We start from the raw sequence: 16,650 nt of genomic DNA, 5'->3' as shown, positions 1-16,650 counted from the left end.
GTTTATACAACTCCAATAGCCTATCTCATGCCATTGAGGTTATTTACACATGTATTTTCACTAAATATTCCTTGAAGGGAAAGACTCTCCACCTCCATGTCCTGGTCCAATTCTTAGGAACTCAAAAAGTGGTGTTGACGTGAGCTATCCATAACCCTATAAAGAACCCATGAAACCATTATCCTTTTTTAAAAACAAGCAAACTAAGCCTCAGAAAGATGAAGGGATCTTCCCAAAGTCAGAGATCTCGCTAAGAGAAAGGCAGAACGTGAATCCAGATACCCGCAGTTCCAGCGTCCATGTACTGATACTGTAATCCCTGTCTTTGGGAACTCCTTTCACGGAATGGTCCCTGTGAGCTCAAAGCAACTTAGCTATGGTCATTTTGTTTATTTAACCCAACAAATAAAAACGTTTGTTTTTAAGAAACAAAATTCTACCTTTTTTCATGGAGAAAAGTTGTTTATGCCAACAAACTAATAAGAAAGAGAGAAGGGGAAAAGAAAAGAATGAAAAAGAGGAAAGAAGGAAAGAGAAAAGGAAGAAAAGGTGGGAAGGAAAGGAGGGAGGAAGGGGACAGATGGACAGAAAGTATGAGCAAAAGCATTCCATGTTAACTTATGTCATCAAACTGAGTTTCAACCTGCCTTTCCAATTTCATACACCACCACTACCCTCCACTCATCCTGGGCTCCAGTCAAACTGGTCTAGTTGTGACAAGATTGAGAATAAGCAACTAAAAACAAATCGATTCTTATATTGATCTTATATCCTGCAACCTTGCTAAATTCACATTACTTCTCGTAGCTTTTTGTAGATTCCATTGCATTTTCTACACAGATGATCATGTTATCTGTGACTAGAGCTTTTCTTCTTCCTTTCCAACCTGGATGCTTTTTCTTTCTTGTTTTCTTGCCTTATTGCACCGGCTTAAACCTCCAGTACAATGCTGAGTAGAAGTAGCAAGCATGTGTTTGTACTTTTTTTTTTCTTTTAATGACAAAAATGATTATTTTTCAGGCACTGAGTAAAGTCCACACCAGTTAAAGGTGAAGAATCGGTGTCCACCCTGAGGATATCCTGACCTGGTGGAGGAGATCTCTCTACTGGTAAGACATAAAACCAGATAAGGCTGGAAAGATAAGTCCAGAACAGGTCCTTGAATAATAAAAGTAACAACAGCAGTAACAGGAGCCCCAATACTTATAGAAGGACTACTATGGGTCAGGCACTGTTGAAAGATCCTTATATGTAAACCCATTTGACTCTTCCATCTTATCCCCGTTTTATAGGTAGGGAATAAGAGACACAGGAAGATAACTTGTGTCTCCACAGCCAGTGTTCTCAAGAGCTGGACTAAACTGCCTTCAGTTACCATGTCTTCATTAATAGGTACTAAGCGTCCACTCTTTGCTAATTACTCTGTCACTTTCAATTAATTTAACTATCACAATAATCTTGTCTTATAAATGAAGGAACTGAGCTTCAGAGAGTTGAAGTGACCTGTCCAAGGTCACCCAACTAGCACAAGACTCAAACCAAAGTGTTCTGACTCCAAATTCAATAGTTTTTCCCACACCCCCTGATTCTTCTTCAAATAGCTAATATTTATATAGTACTTTGCAGTTTACAAAAATCATGATCACATTTATACCTTAACTGCCACTTAAAGGAATTGAGATTTTATTCACTAGGCAAAGGAGAACCTTCATCAGTTTTTGAGGGGAGGGAAAATGTGAGAGGGAGAAGAGGTATTTGGGGAAGACAAGGGCAGCATCGTTCTCGATGGGTTTGCTGGGGCACATCTGCAAGCACAGGGGTTAGGAGGCTCCCATCTCTCAGGAGGCTCTTCAGTAACCTCTGAACCCATGAGTCCTTCCCTCCAAACTCATTTGCCAGTCGGGAGGAGTCCTGCTTTAAATAACGAGCCTGGAGGGGACTCCCAGAAGAGCAGAGATAATAAAAGTATTTCTTATGTCACTTCTCCCTGCATTTAACTTTCGGGAATATTTCTGTTAACTGGGAAGAGCACACCAAGGAACCATTATCACTGAGACAAGGAGAAAACGGACGGTAGATTTACTCAGCCACGTCCTGTCAGTGTCAACAATTTAACTAAACATTCAGAAGTCATAACCTCATCAGTTTTAAATTTTCTAGGTTTCTGGCGTATATCTCTTCATCTCCCTCATTAAGTTTATAGAGTGTTCTCTGGTACATTTGCTCAGTACGAAGATTTCAGTTTCAACTGGCACATATTGGAGTCAAACAGGGGAATGATTTTCTTCTGCCTTAAGTAGTTAGCAGAATAAGACAGCATATGAAATGGACCAAAGCCCAAAGCCAGGTATTTGGCCAGTAACAGCAGATGGCTTTGACCCCATCCATCACAATGTCACCCCGCTTACCAAGGGTGGGTCCAAAACAGACAGACCAACCAAACCCCAAATGTGAATAGTCACTCTGCTTTCATTGTCTTCCTTGCTCCACACCCAGTATCACTATTCCCTACTTGGGGACTCCCCTCATTCAGAATTGGAGTCCTGAGGTCCTCATTATAATCCCTCTAGGATGGTTGCTCCAAACAAACTCCCCAAACCCAAATCTATCCCGGTCCTCTTGCACGTATCCTAATTTTAACAAACTAGTAATCTGTGCTCAACTATGTCAGATGAAAATGACTATTAAAAAAAACAACATTCAGGCATTACTTAAGTGATAGTAAGCTTGATATGACTTCTTTCCCAGGGGTATATGTATTTTTACAAGGAGTGCACAGAATCAGGCGTGCCTTAACCTATAGAATAAGTTCAACTGTGGAGAGAGCATTCTGTGCAGCTTCAGAGTGGAACATTTTCCAGCATCCATCAAAACTGTCCTGTGAGAAACGGCTAACCCCATCAATATACTTAGACGTCAGTTTCCTCCTGTCATTTAGTAATATAATACTGATCTCATTGGATTATTGTGGGGGATGATCAAGTTGGTTAATAATTGTTATAAACCTCTCAGAAAGCAATACAGTACTACATGCAAGTGAGAGGTTCCTAATGACTTTTATGCTTTGTCCTTTATACAGGTAACATACTTGGTCTCACTCCACGAAGTCAAAAGAGACTGGGAACCACCTAGGTAGTGAATCTATCTTTCAGCTAGACAGGAGTATAACTTCTACCAATACTACTTTCTGGGTTCAACTCCAGGTTAATGATCCTATTTCTAGTTTCTCAACTACCCACAAAAATACAGCCCATGTTTCTTGGGTGGGATGAAGAGAAATCACCTTTAACACTGGCAGCAGATATCTTCTGGGCCCTACGAATAAGGCTGCCATACCAATAATGATGAATCAAGGCAGTGTGTGGACCAACTCAAGGGCAACAAGATGCTCCTAGTCCTGAGATAAATAACTGAACCAAGGATGTGATCCATGAAGACAGGTGATACTTGCTACTGTTTCACTCTGAACAAGAGCTCCATTCCCAACCATAACAAATCTTTATATTTTTATCCAAAATGGATCTTCACAGATTCAATTGCTGCTGTCTTTTAACCAATACATTAGGGCATAGTCTATACCTTCTTTTGCTACTTTTCATCCCTAGGGTCCTTAGCATATTAGAAGTCTACTTGATTATCTATGAAAGTAGTAAGTTCTAGGTCTTTGGGGACATTAAATTATGGGAAAATGAAGATCTCAACATTCCTAATCAAAGTATCACAGAAGGGTGGATCTGAAGAATAACCTGGGACATTCTCTTTGTTTTACAGGGCGGGGAATTGAGTCTGGAGCTTAAAGCCATATGCTGGAGTTATGAGGCAGATCTGAAATGCAGACTCAGGTCTAGTATACCGTGTATCCACGCTACCATATAGCTTCCTTTCCCCTATTAGCGCTAATGGAACCACTCGTCCTGTCATTGTTCCCTAGGAGTTAATGAAGGTCTCGCATTCCCACTAACCTTTTAAACTTCTACTTCCCCTACCACGGGTCGTCTCATGTTTCCTCCTCAGCTTCCAGGTCAGTGCTGGGAACTAACAGACCTGTCCTCAACACTTTTGCAATGATCAATGGGATGGATGAATACGTGGCTTCTCAGGTCCTTGTCATCAGCACTGCTGTGGTCTGCTAGCTGAGGCGCCAATGTTCTCTGCCATAAAATACAGCCATCATGACTCTGGTGAAAATGGGGGTGTGGAGGACAGTTTCTGCAGCTAGCCAGCTCCACAGGCCACCTACAGCAGCAGTCCCCAACCTTTTTGGCACCAGGGACCGGTTTTGTGGAAGACAGTTTTTCCACGGACTGGCAGTGGATGGGGGGGGATGGTTCAGGCGGTAACGTGAGCGACGGGGAGCGACACAGAGCAGAAGATGAAGCTTCTCGTGTTCACTCGCTGCTCACCTCCTGCTGCGCTCACTGGTCCATGCTGCCCCTTGCCAGCCATCCCCGTGCTGGAAGGTTGATGACAGACGCAGAGCACACAACCCTGGCTGGATGCCAAACATCTGGACTCAAAACCAAGCAACCACATCATTCCAATCAAAGAAAATCTAATCAACAAATATTTCCAATGCCTACTATGCGCATGCAGACAGCTGTGGTTAAAATGAACGACATTTAAGTCCTACTCAAACCCCAAATTCCACTGCTCTCTGTTCCAGACGCCTGATTCTGTATTAATCAAATATTCATGTTTTGAACCAAGCACCTGTTGGAATATGTCAATGTGCAGACAAAACCAAAAGTTATGAATTATTTCTCCACTCCTTTCATGGTACCCTTGTCAAGCTCCCTAGGTGGAGGCTGAGAAGAGTCTACCCCAAGCCTCCTACCATTTCTATGACGTCCATGCCTCTTGCTGTCTGCCGCTCCATCCAAATGCAGGGGAGGTAGGAGGGCCACGCTTTCTCCTCCAGCTCCAGGGAGAGAGTCAGGTGAGAACACCACCAGAGGCAACACCCTTCTGAAATCAGAGCTTGGTTGCCTCTAGGCTCACACGCACTCAATGCCAAGAGGGGGCCCTGTGCATAATCTGGCATCTGTGGTGCTCCAATAACAAAGGATATAATATCCCTTTGTTTCTGGACATCCTAAAGTGACAATGACATCTTGGTTGACAGTTATGATTCCACATTCTTCTGTAAATCAGGTTATTTCTGAAAGAACTTAAAGCAGGTGAATGAACATTCAGTTGCTTCATATCTGGCATTTCTCCTATAAGGAATGCCAGGGCCTTTACCAATAATACCACCAAGTATTGTGGCCATAAAATGAACAAAGTCTAAGGATTTGCTTTTAGCTTGTTTTAGGCCATTCACTGTTCTCATTCTTCAATAAGAAGAAACAGCCACCGAGGTGAAGGTGGGTGCACCTCTCCATGTGTGACGGCGGTCTCCGATTTGTCAAGGCTCCCTAGCTGTTGTCAAGCAGGCTCTGTACACACTTCAACTGACATGACTGTGCTTGTCTTTCCTGTTTCCACAATTGGCATCTAAGGTCCTCAAAGCCAGCTGAGGCCTCACGCCCCGTGACACCAAGCACAAGGATGTGCACAATAATTATGATACCATATTTGTAGATGGGGAAAGAAGGAACCACTAAGGCCAGGCTTACTTGTAACCTTCCTAAAGGGAGATTGGAGGTGGGAAAATTCTGTAAATTTGGGTCTCCACAGCCTAGGCTTTGTGGCTCCCTCCTCAAGAGTGTGAAACAGATGACCCTCTGGTCACTTCCATTTTACGCCTCCCCTGCCCATCAGAGAGGGTAGTTTCTGCAGCCGGTCTGCTCAGGGAGCCACTGGGCTTCCTCACTGTCCATGCTCAGACAAGGGAAAGTACATTAAGAGCACTTTCCTCATAGGCCTGGACAAAGTAGAAGAAAGGTTAAGATTTCCATATCCGGGGGTTACGCTGTTCCAGACAGTGCTTTGGATGATTTCAAAAAAGCCATCCAGCTGGGTAGATGCAGCTACAGACACAGAGTTTGGTGAGTGGAGCCTAGGCTCAATTTTGATTCTGCTGACTTGTCCCCTTGGTTTACAGAAACCCTGTAGTACTTTCTCATCCTTAAACCTAGGACCCAGATCAGGTTTCCAAAGGTCTATCTCCTCTCTTCTGAGTCCCACTCTGATGTCCCTAGCTCTACAAAATCCCCTTGGCTCTATTCAAGAAGAAAACTCCCAAGACAGCTTCATCAAAAACAGAAGTTCCAACTCAAAAGTTTCAGCCCCTTTTATACTCTCAACCCCACCCCCAGCCCAGTGATGACCTCACAGGTGAGAAGGACGTTGGAAGAGGTGGGGAGGGTATCCATACCTCCTCTTGTCTCTTTCTACATCCTGCCATTTCTTTGTTTGCACTCTCAACCTTGTTCTACCTTTCTCATTTGACTATTTCACTAGCTCCCCACTAACTTAACTTCTTTGTGACCAACTTGGCCCATGTGCCCCCGAGTGGAAGAACAAAAATTCCAAAGCCACTGCTTATACTCTCCCCATGCCAACTCCCTCCGTGGAATTTTGTGACCCAAAGATGACCCTGGCCTACATACTGGAATTTTTTTTTTTTTAACCATAAAAGAACTATTTCTGCAAAGAATTTTGAAGATGTCATTTTCATTTTAAAAATAAGATGATAAAACACACACACACACACACACACACAAGCCATTATTTGTAAAACGCCTACAGATGATGAAGAGGAATGCATATCAATACATACACACGCATACAGATGAGTGAGCGAGCACATGTGTGTATCTAACCCATGGGGGCCAGAATGAACCTCTCAGATGAAGAGAGTGGCTGAATACTAAGGAAAATGACAGGAATCAAGAGCGTTTTCAAATTTCTTCTAGCTTTTCCTTCCGCCTGTCCCTCCAAATTAAAAAAAAAAAAGTTTTCTCAGAATTCCATTTAAATTTGGTACCTAAATGAGCTTCAAAAAGCAGTCACATGGATGGCAGAAACGCAGGGGTTACAAAGCAGGGGTCTCATTGTGGTATGAGAATGATTGCTAGCTAGAAAGGGGGATTTTCTAGTCCTCTTCTGGTATTGCTTAGCTAAATAAACTCTGACACCTCTGTGCCTCGATGCTTGATATCTCAGATTCTTTCCAGGGTTTACTAGTGTTCTGTGGTTATATTATTTAAAAATTATGTGGATATTTGGAATAATGATTACCATGTCCATGACGACCACCACTGCCACCACCATTGTCATCCTGACTTCTTTTCTTTCCAGACCAAACTGCAATTGCCTAGTTATACCTGTACCTTAGGAAGTGAACAAATAATTGATTTCCTCATTTTGCTATATATATTTCCTATTTGCTACATATTTCCTCATTTTGCTATATATCTGGGTAGTGCCAAGTTCAAAATTCACGAGTGCCAAAGAGCCCAGTGCAAGACTATCTGAAACGCTAATGACGGAAGACCCTTCTAATTGGGTTTCCAAAGCAACTGTCAAGGGGAATAATGGAAATTCCAAGAAAACTTGATCTTCAGAGAGCTTGGGCTCTGCTTATGATCATGAGTTTGGGTCAGGTTCAGACTTTTCAAATGCTATTCCAAATACTCCCTAACCCAATAATTTGGGGCTATTCAAATGCTAACTCAGTGTCCCTTCCTGTCACAATCAGCATTCATGCAACACTTTACACTGTAAACAACTTATGAAGTTGTACATGTCACTCCCCCACGACACGAAAAAATGAGACTCAGTTCCTCGACCCAAAGATATCTTGGACGAGGTCATCTTCTTTTTTTTTCTTTTTTTCTAATATCGAATGCTTCATGAATTTGCATGTCATCCTTGCACAAAAGCCACACTAATCTTTTCTGTGTTGTTCCAGTTTCAGTATATGTGCTGCTGAAGCAAGCATGGGAAAGTCTTTTTGAGAGAGAGAATGATAAGTGGTAAAAATCACAGGTTTTGGAATCACACAGACCAGCAATAACTTTAAATATCTAGGTTAAGAGAAAGTAGCATCTGAGAATTACCCACATGTGTTCTTCGTAAGGATTATTCATTCCTTACCTCATCAGATACAGTTGTTGGCACAAAGCATGTACTCAATAAATATTTATTGAACTAAATTATCCCTCCTCATATTGAACACATTTACTTTCACTTAAAGGGGGCTCCATAATCTCTTGGCAACCTGATCCTGTGCTCCTTGCAGTTCCTTTAAGGGCGAGTTCTGGGTTTGGGATATTGATGTCTTTGTCCCACCTCATCCATAAAGCCTTCCCTGACAACTCTAGTCTACCCTACTCTCCTTTTTCTGAATCCCTGTTGTAATTATTCCAGGTTCTACTCACTTTGGCACACACGTGATATCTTATCTTACCATGTAAAATGTGTTTCATAAACACATCATCCTTCCCAGGAGCCTATAAATTCCTCGAGGGCAAAGGCCATATTTGATATTTATTTTGTATGTCCCATGGCACACAACACAATATAAAATCCATAGTACGCTTTGAACAAGTACCTGTTAAATTGAGTTGAATTTTAAGGACGGTGCCCTACTGCCAGTGATGACTTCCTGTCAGAGAAGTACTGAAAGGCAGGATTGCCTATATTCACCATTCATTTCACCCAGACTAAGCCCATGGGCCTCTACGCTCTAAGCGCTAGTTAGGAAACAAAGGATCAGAAAGCAGCTGCTTGCTTTCAACAAAGAGATCGTATTCCAGCCTTGGATTGCAGGATTTCACGTACTAGTCACTTGTGACTCTTAGCCAAACCCTTTGGTGTTATCAGGAATAAAAAGTAACCCAGAGATATGTCAAATATCAATTTCCAATTACTTTCCTGTGACACATTTCTGCCACTTGGGACAACTCTCAAGGGATCTGTTGCCCCTTATCAGCTCAGATTGGGTTTACCTTTCAGTCAAACAGGTAACACTCCGCAGTGCCCTGTTTAGCCTCAACATTACACTGTCCTCCTCTGACACTCAGATTCTCTTGTGAAGTCTTCAATATTGGCTTACGCTGTCACTGGAGACCTGGTCCAAGTGTGGAAGGCCTGATATTATACCCTGAACCATATGTGTTGGGGTGGGATGGGGATAACTCTAATGGCTGTGGTGAGCTGTTTTTGGTTTCCCAAGTCTTAATTTGCATCGAGATGTTGAATGCAGGAACAAAGCCTCGTGCAGGACTGGCACATCTTCAACTCTAGCCAAGGGGGGAAGAAATAAGAGAGTCTCTAAAAGTCTTCACTTTGATACTCAAAACACAGAACAGCATTTCTACCCTCTAGGTCACAGAAGGCAGGCCACAGACTAATTGAAAAAATCTTTGGTATTAGGGATGTTAAAACTGAGGATCTGCACAAAACCAGAAATCACATGTCCCCTTTATTACAAAGTAATGGAAAAGAATTTGGAAAAACCAGGAAACATCTCCGGGTCTATAAATCAGTCCAGTTGGAGGGAAACACAAATGACCAGCACCTGGAATGAGCCTTCATCTGGAGTGGGAGACCAGCCTAAAGAGTCGCACTCCGGGGCCAAGGCTCCAGACCGTGCACTGTGATTAATGACTTGAGTGAAAGGTCTCAGTTGAGGCTGAACAATTAACTTGTTCTCTCCACGTCTCAGAACTCTCCACAGCATACCTATGTCTTCCCTGATTGTTCCTATTTACCAAAACGCAAGCCGGTCTGGGAAGCTTCGACTGTGGCATCATCAGACTGTTTCTGACAAGCAGGAGAGCCCTGGTGTTTGTTAGGACTACTTTCGTCAAATCATCTGTTTCGACTCTGCATGCAAGCCCCAACCTTTCAGTTCCTTTTCAAGTTTAGGAACCATCCAAATGAGGCAATGGCATTGGCCTCGATCCGTCGGAAAAAAAAAAAAAAAAAAAAGTCCACAGCTTGGAGGATTGCAAATGGACAGCATATGGCCTGGCTTGTTTCTGGTCACTCCCCCCAAATTTCTTAGGGAATTGAATGTCCATGAGATTAATGGTTCCCTCCTGTCCTGCCTTTATGCTCTGGAATAGGTTTCTCTAATCTCTTTCAGATCCTCTAAAGCATTTACATTAAACCAATCATTCCTCCTGAATCTACAACTGAGATATGATAAGACCTGCTAGAACTAAGGAAGTCTCCAAACCTCTGTCCCTTTCTCCTGGAGTCAATCTGTAGATGGGAAAGAAAGGCAGGTGCCCCAGAACCTGATTCTGAATGAACAAGTACCCAAGAGGCGTATGCAAGGAATCCAGTTTCCTCATTTGACCTTCCACAGCCGCTTCATTTGTGACAAAGGGGTCTACCAAAAGTGGACAGGGCCCCCTACAAGGTAAGATTGGAAGGGTACTGAGTGCCTTGCCCAAGAACATCCAGCCCACGGACCTGCCACAGGGACTGACCCTTCAATTCCCCTTTAGCCAATACCATTTCTCTCCGGGAAGGCATCCTGTCTCCAGAAGACATATCAAAAACAAGAACAATAACAACAGTGATGACACTAATAACAGAAGTGTCATCAACTACAATAATAACATACATGCATATAGCACTTACTATGGGCCAGGAACTCCTTGAAACAGTTTGTTTATATGAACTCATACAATCCTCACAACAACTTTACTAAGGTAGGTATTACTATTATACCCATTTTCCAGAGAGAGAGATACAGAGGAGTTAAGTAACTTGCCCAAAGTCAAAAAGCCACCAAGTGGTAAGGTGAGGATTCAAACATTCGTCTCATTCTTCATACCACCCTGTACTGCAACTACGTTCTCTAGAGGTATGGTCTTCCCCCACCACTGTTGATGAGGTTAGAGAAGCAATTCTTCTAGCATAGCACCCACTGAGGCATCAGGCCTGGTGAATCCTGTTTCTGTTACTCAGTGTGTAAGCTCAAATGAGTCCTGAGTCTCTGAGCCTTAGCTGGTCTCATCTGTAAAATCAGTATGATACAAAGAGCTCCCTTGCAGGGTTTTAGTGGGATTCATGAGATAATGCATATACACGCCCTAACACAGTGCCTTGACATGGCAGCTGCATACAATGGTAGCTGTGGTTACAGATTAGCTAATATTGACTAAAGGAGCTGGAGAAGATCAGGCAGAAGCAATCATAGGTTGAAATGGGATATGAAAATGCAGATCAAAATGGTGACCCCAAAGAAACTAGGATACTAACAAGTACTGATGAGGAATACCTACCTTCTTGGTCTGACCCAAGTTATGCAGCCTCTGGCTTGGCTTATCCCCATGAAAGAAAAAAATTCAAATTTATATATATATACACACACACACAAAACATCAAGAAGGAATGAACAGATGTCCAGACTGGGATAATTAGAATATTCTCCCTGAAATTCCTAGTACAAAAGAAGAGCAGTACATCCTTCACAGCCTGTGTGGCTGCCCCAGAGTCAAGCTTGGAGCTGCATCCTTCATTCCTCATTTCCTACATGTTCTTGCCGACCCCTGACACATCACATTCTTTGCATCAATAAGGACTGGTGCCAGAACACACTAAATTGCCTTTGACTATATTTAACGGATCTAGTATTTGTTTGATTCTTTCTTGTTGCACCATTTTTCACTTTTGACTTTATAATTCTCTGCTGACTTTAAATAAAGCTTTGCCAGACTACCCAAGATAGTTTTTAATAGAGATTTAGGGGCTAGGTTGTGCTGTGGTTTGGATTCAGATTCTCCTGCAGCAACAAGGGGAAATTAACTAGGTGGTTTCATCTCAAGTGCCTGTTTATACTCGGAATGGACAGAGAGTCTATCTTCTTCCAAGCCTTGTAATCATGACACTACAAAGTGATATTCAAGAAAGAAAAAAGCTAGGTAGCCACAGCTTCCACACCACAAAACCACTACACAGTGTCCCTGCAAACCCAGATGACTGGAATAATATACAGACAGCAGTGGAATCACTTGCTGAGTGACAGGGAGGAATTTGACCACATTCTACGCTAGGCCAAAGACGATGCTTGTTCTCCTTAAGCTAGGGAACTCAAATGACCCTTACAGCAGCTATAGGAGCCTGCCTCCTGACACTCCTCGCTCCTCCATGCTATCCCTGGTCCCCACTGCCTTCTGCCCAGATAAAACACTGGAAGCCAGCTGGCCTTCAGTCACTGGGAAAGACACCAAATCAGATAAAAGGTCAGTACCCAAAACTAACATTTGTTTTTTAGAGAAGAATTACCTTAATTACTTGTTGAAAATATAAAATTGGTAAGTCAGTAAGAGTTTGGTTTTGTCTCATTCATTATTATCCAATGCTTGCTCCATTACAAAGGAAGAGATAAAACGTATGTAAAGTATTGACAACAATTACTTTAAAAATATCTGTATATTCATCACCAAGCTTAGAGATAAATAAATTTCTTGGGTTGTTTTTACCTGATTAGATTTCTTTGCCTCTACCTTCCACCAATGGTAAATGCAACTGTGATTTTTGAGTTTTTAATACCAAGAGTTTTCTTCATAGTTTTGCCACAAGTGTAAGGACTCTTTGAAAATAGTGCTTTAATTTGCATTTTTGAACTCTCTATAATGATAGCATACAGAATCATTCAAAGAGGCTTCTTCTCTCCCAGTTTTGTATATTCATCCGTGTAGGAAGTTACCCAACTTTATTTAATGAACCATTTGGGTTGTTTCCAAGGTTTTTTTGTTTTTCGGTGTTTTTTTGGTCTGTTTCTTTATTTTGTTTTGTTTTCCTCCCACAGAAAATGCTATGAATATCATTCACATTGATTTGAGGACACACAATAGCTTTTCCTGGGTTAGAGTTTGGGGAGCAGAATTGCTGGATCTTAGAGTTTGCATATATTCAAATTCACCAGATAATAACAGATTGTTTTCCAAAGCAGATATACTAATTCACACTCCCACCAAGATAACTTCGGAATTTCTGTTGCTCTACAACTTTACAGCACTTGGTACTGCCAGATTGCTTAAATTTTGCTGAACCAGTGAATACAAAATGTATCTTACAGTTTGTTTTTTTTTTAACTTCTTTATTGGAGTATAATTGCTTTACAATGGTGTGTTAGTTTCTGCTTTATAACAAAGTGAATCAGCTATACATATACATATATGCCCACATCTCCTCCCTCTTGCGTCTCCCTCCCACCCTCCCTATCCCACCCCTCTAGGTGGTCACAAAGCACAGAGCTGATCTCCATGTGCTATGCAGCTGCTTTCCACTAGCTAGCTATTTTACATTTGGTAGTGTATATATGTCCATGCCACTCTCTCACTTCGTCCCAGCTTACCCTTCCCCCTCCCTGTGTCCTCAAGTCCACTCTCTACATCTGCATCTTTATTCCTGTCCTGCCCCTAGGTTCTTCAGAACCGATTTTTTTTTTTTTTTTAGATTCCATATATATGTGTTAGCATACGGTATTTGTTTTTGGCTTTCTGACTTACTTCACTATGTATGACAGACTCTAGGTTCATCCATCTCACTACAAATGATTCAATTTCATTTCTTTTTATGGCTGAGTAAACTTCCATGGTATGTATGTGCCACATCTTCTTTATCCATTCACCTGTCGATGGACACTTAGGTTGCTTCCATGTCCTGGCTATTGTAAATAGAGCTGCAATGGATAATGTGGTCCATGACTCTTTCTGAATTATGGTTTTCTCAGCGTATATGCCCAGTAGTGGGGTTGCTGGGTCGTATGGTAGTTCTATTTTTAGTTTTTTAAGGAACCTCCATACTGCTCTCCATAATGGCTATATCAACTTACATTCCCACCAACAGTGCAAGAGGGTTCCCTTTTCTCCACACCCTCTCCAGCATTTATTGTTTGTAGATTTTTTGATGACGGCCAGTCTGACTGGTGTGAGATGTTACCTCACTGTAGCTTGGATTTGCACTTCTCTAATGATTAGTGATGTTGAGCACCCTTTCATGTGTTTGTTGGCAATGTGTATATCTTCTTTGGAGAAATGTCTGTTTAGGTCTTCTGCCCATTTTTGGATTGGGTTGTTTGTTTTTTTCATATTGAGCTGCATACACTGCTTGTAAATTTTGGAGATTAATCCTTTGTCAGTTGCTTCATTTGCAAAAATTTTCTCCCATTCTGAGGGTTGTCTTTTCGTCTTGTTTGTGGTTTCCTTTGCTGTGCAAAAACTTTTCAGTTTCATTAGGGCCCATTTCTTTATTTTTTATTTCCATTTCTCTAGGAGGTGGGTCAAAAAGAATCTTGCTGTGATGTATGTCATAGAGTGTTCTGCCTATGTTTTCCTCTAAGAGTTTTATAGTGTCTGGCCTTACATTTAGGTCTTTAATCCATTTTGAGTTTATTTTTGTGTATGGTGTTAGGGAGTGTTCTAATTTCTTTCTTTTACATGTAGCTGTCCAGTTTTCCCATCACCACTTATTGAAGAGGCTGTCTTTTCTCCATTGTATATTCTTGCCTCCTTTATCAAAATTAAGGTAACCATATGTGCATGGGTTTATCTCTGGGCTTTCTATCCAGTTCCATTGATCTATATTTCTGTTTTTGTGCCAGAACCATACTGTCTTGATTACTGTAGCTTTGTAGTATACTCTGAAGTCTGGGAGCCTGATTCCTCCAGCTCCGTTTTTCTTTCTCAAGATTGCTTTGGCTATTCGGGGTCTTTTGTGTTTCCATACAAATTTTGAAATTTTCGGTTCTAGTTCTCTGAAAAATGCCAGTGGTAGTTTGCTAGGGATTGCATTGAATCTGTAGATTGCTTTGGGTAGTACAGTCATTTTCACAATGTTGATTCTTCCAATCCAAGAACATGGTATCTCTCTCCATCTGTTTGTATCATCTTTAATTTCTTTCATCAGTGTCTTGTAGTTTTCTGCATACAGGTCTTTTGTCTCCTTAGGTAGGTTTATTCCTAGGTATTTTATTCTTTTTGTTGCAATGGTAAATGGGAGTGTTTCCTTCATTTCTCTTTCAGATTTTTCATTATTAGTGTATAGGAATGCAAGAGATTTCTGTGCATTAATTTTGTATCCTGCTGCTTTACCAGCTTCATTGATTAGCTCTAGTAGTTTTCTGGTAGCATCTTTAGGATTCTCTATGTATAGTATCATGTCATCTGCAAACAGTGACAGCTTTACTTCTTCTTTTCTGATTTGGATTACTTTTATTTCTTTTTCTTCTCTGATTGCTGTGGCTAAGACTTCCAAAACTATGTTGAATAACAGTGGTGAGAGTGGGCAACCTTGTCTTGTTCCTGATCTTAGAGGAAATGGTTTCAGTTTTTCACCATTGAGAATGATGTTGGCTGTGGGTTTGCCATATATGGCCTTTATTATGTTGAGGTAAGTTCCCTCTATGCCTAGTTTCTTGAGGGTTTTTATCCTAAATGGGTGTTGAATTATGTCAAAAGCTTTTTCTGTATCTATTGAGATGATCGTATGGTTTTTCTCCTTCAGTTTGTTAATATGTTGTATCACATTGATTGATTTGCGTATATTGAAGAATCCTTGCATTCCTGAGATAAACCCCACTTGATCATGGTGTATGATCCGTTTAATGTGCTGTTGGATTCTGTTTGCTAGTATTTTGTTGAGGATTTCTGCATCTATCTTCATCAGTGATATTGGCCTGTAGTTTTCTTTCTTTGTGACATCTTTGTCTGGTTTTGGTATCAGGGAGATGGTGGCCTCGTAGAATGAGTTTACGAGTGTCCCTCCCTCTGCTATATGTTGGAAAAGTTTGAGAAGGATAGATGTTAGCTCTTCTCTAAATGTTTCATACACTTCTCCTGTGAAGCCATCTGGTCTTGGGCTTTTGTTTTCTGGATGATTTTTAATCACAGTCTGAATTTCAGTGCTTGTATTGGTCTGTTTATATTTTCTATTTCTTCCTGCTTCAGTCTCGGAAGGTTGTGCTTTTCTAAGAATTTGTCCATTTCTTCTAGGTTGTCCATTTTATTGGCATGTAGTTGCTTGTAGTAATCCCTCATGAGCCTCTGTATTTCTGTAGTGTCAGTTGTTACTTCTCCTTTTTCATTTCTAATTCTATTGATTTGAGTCTTCTCCCTTTTTTCCTTGATGAGTGTGGCTAATGGTTTAGAAATTTTTGTTTATCTTCTCAAAGAACCAGCTTTTAGTTTCATTGATCTTTGCTATCGTTTCCTTCATTTCTTTTTCCTTTATTTCTGATCTGATCTTTATGATTTCTTTCCTTCTGCTAACTTTGGGGGTTTTTTTGTTCTTCTTTCTCCAGTTGCTTTAGGTGTAAGATTAGGTTGTTTATTTGAGATGTTTCTTGTTTCTTGAAGTAGGCTTGTATAGCTATAAACCTCCCTCTTAGAACTGCTTTTGCTCCCATAGGTTTTGGGTTTACGTGTTTTCACTGTCATTTGTTTCTAGGTATTTTTTTGATTCCCACTTTGATTTCTTCAGTGATCTCTTGGTTATTTACTAGTGTATTGTTTAGCCTCCATGACTTTGCATTTTGTACAGATTTTTTCCTGTTATTGATATGTAGTCTCATAGCGTTGTGGTTGGAAAAGATACTTGATATGATTTCAATTTTCTTAAATTTACCAAGGCTTGATTTGTGACCCAAGATATGATCTATCCTGGAGAATGTTCCATGAGCACTTGAGAAGAATGTGTATTCTGTTGTTTTTGGATGGAATGTCCTATAAATGTCAATAAGTC

At 41.1% G+C, this 16,650-nt stretch overlaps 1 protein-coding gene and 1 non-coding gene across 2 annotated transcripts in view; both read right to left on the bottom strand.

The window, feature by feature from the left end:
* Positions 1-16,650, bottom strand: part of LRMDA (leucine rich melanocyte differentiation associated) — a 1,104,744-nt gene that overhangs the window by 195,468 nt on the left and 892,626 nt on the right. The gene's annotated exons all lie outside the window — the stretch shown is intronic.
* Positions 7,779-7,881, bottom strand: LOC114883500. Its single transcript, XR_003790597.1, has one exon. It is a non-coding gene; the product is annotated as a U6 spliceosomal RNA (small nuclear RNA).

The sequence above is a fragment of the Monodon monoceros genome, unplaced genomic scaffold, assembly GCF_005190385.1.
Source record: "Monodon monoceros isolate NGI ecotype Baffin Bay Population unplaced genomic scaffold, NGI_Narwhal_1 Super_Scaffold_4, whole genome shotgun sequence".
Lineage (NCBI taxonomy): Eukaryota > Metazoa > Chordata > Mammalia > Artiodactyla > Monodontidae > Monodon > Monodon monoceros.
The sequence above is the reverse complement of the archived record's forward strand: the minus strand, read 5'-3'. Positions and strand labels throughout refer to the sequence as shown.